We start from the raw sequence: 2,582 nt of genomic DNA, 5'->3' as shown, positions 1-2,582 counted from the left end.
ACTGTTTTTCTTTGAAACAGCAATAATTGTGTAAAAGTTGGCTAAGTCTTGCATGCAAGAAGTAACTTGCTTTGAAAGGCATAAACAAAAGTAGGTTGTGATGTTTTGTACTCATTGCCAAACTCGATTTATAATTGATCACGTGTAGCAAAACAAAGGACTATCTGATGTCTATGTGAAGTGTCTACATTTTCACTTAAATACCAGAAAAAGGCATGGATAAGCTTCCAACAATATAATGCAATTCTGGGTCAAAACCATTGAAACTTTGTGTCCCATTTGTGTTGCATTTATTAACAGCACAGTGATTAATACTGGTTCCTTCAGAGAATGGTAACACACAGCTCTGTTGGACTTATAACATAACAAAAGTTTAGACTATAGTGAAGGGGTCCCCTGAATACTGAATCAACTAAGAACTATTAGGAGGGACATCAGATAAACAAGACATATTCAGTAATGCCCAAAAATTAATGTCCTTGAAGCCCAAAAATTAGACCATAGAGTGATGTGAAAACTTCTGACCCACCTTAGTACATTATCAGTTTGTTAACTCAAGCATTGATTTTCCTATGGCCTTTGCAAGTAACCCTTAAATGTTAATTTACGTAACATAAAAAGTATCTCTGTATGACATTTATACTATCACATTAAAAGCAGAATGCTAATATCTTAAACTAGAACAGATTTCTGCACCATGAATGACTTTCCTTATAGGAATGGGAATATCATTTTAGTCATGTGCTCAGGATATAAAATCTGCTAAAATATCGATGCACACTTTCTTGAGATGATATTCTCATCCTCTACACTACTTACCTCCAGCTCTCATCACCCAAGCAAATCACCAAAACATGATGCTTGTCATGGCGAAAAATGTAAGACAACAGCATATTTTTTATTTGTGCGTTAATTTTTTGTTCATTTTATGGTAGCCCAAATGTCTATATACTCAGCAAGTCCTTCAAACAAATTCGCAAATTTATATTTAGAGAAACATAGTGATATTGCAAAATAATTTATGATGTGCTAAACATCACCAATGTAATTGGTATATTAAGAGCAGCTTTAATGAAACAGTGATGAGTGGACCATAACTATACTGTGTTGCTGTACAATAGATGTAATATGTTTATGTGCACACACACACACACACACACACACACACACACACACACACACACACACACTGAACTTGAGATCTGTCTTGACATTTGAGTGAGCTTCCACTGTGCCCTTACTACAACAGTGTAGAACTAATATTGGATGATATTACTTGATTCACTGTGTAAGAGTTATGTACAGAATAACTGGTAACTAAAACAGATAAAGCTTCAGGATATATGTGTTACATCATAAATGCCAGTTTTTTTCCCTGCATCTATTGCTACACACCTTGATAGCCAGTGGGCTACGCAAGTGCTGATCATATTCATGTCTCCCTGTCTGCCTTTCCCTATTTAACCCTGTCTTGAGCTGATTAGGCTGGCCAACATATGTATGACATTGGTATTCCAATCTGCTCACACAGTACTTGATTAATAATGTGCTCTGCACTCTTCCTAGGTGTATTCATATACTTCAAAGATATCAGATGGCAGAACTTAGGCAAATGTAGGCCTGCAAGAATGCTGCTCTGATACAGGCATTCTGAATCCATGGGTGATGGCTGCTTGAGAGAGGGAGTGCCCACCAGCCCCTATAGGACTCCATGTGGGACACAGATGTGTGTGATGTCAGTGCAATGGGGTGAAATATCACACAACACTCCAATGTTGGAAATGTGTCAGTGACATGATAAGACAGCCCTCACAAAAGACATGAAACATAGCAGCAGAAAGAATTGAAACTTGAGGGGGGTCCATCTCCTACTACATCCTTCATTGACAATGATTAATTCTTGGCATTTCTGCATGGAAATGTTGAGGGAATGGATATCATGCTGGGAGGCGAGGCATGGATTCTAGTAGTGGCCAGACACTGTGCATCTCACACTGAGACTAGCCAGGTAGATAGCCATACCACATATGATGTACAGTGACTTTCCATAGAACAATGTCAGGAACCAGACACTGATTACACTGTTTGTGCTCCATAGGTACTTCAGGTATTGAGACTCAGAGGAACACAAGCACATGTAAGTATTTGCTAGTTGCATGTATGCATCAGCTTTTCAGTTGCATGAACACTACAAGGCATCATGGCTTGTAGGATGAGTTTGATATTTTAATTATTGTGTATTCACAGGCAAATGTAGAGGCTGCAGTTCAGCACCTACACAGAGTCTAATGACAATGCCAAGAGACTGATCAAGTCACAGTCACAGGGCACAATAACACTGACTGCCTGTCTGTCTCCTTCCTTAGTGGCTTGTCACCTCCTCCACATCTGATACCCTATAGGATGCACAGCAGAGGGGAGTCATCACGTCTGTTTTGATGATATGGGCAAGTGTCAGCATAGCCATCTGGAGGTTTATAAAGAATGTTATGTCCTTTGAATATCAAACTGATTTATACAAGATGCTTGTGTTACAAATGTATTAGAACTGTATGTCATTTGTATGTCAAATTAATGTTGTA

Source organism: Protopterus annectens, chromosome 1.part0 (genome assembly GCF_019279795.1).
Source record: "Protopterus annectens isolate FY-2018-M chromosome 1.part0, PAN1.0, whole genome shotgun sequence".
Lineage (NCBI taxonomy): Eukaryota > Metazoa > Chordata > Ceratodontiformes > Protopteridae > Protopterus > Protopterus annectens.
This window is presented reverse-complemented; position numbering follows the sequence as displayed.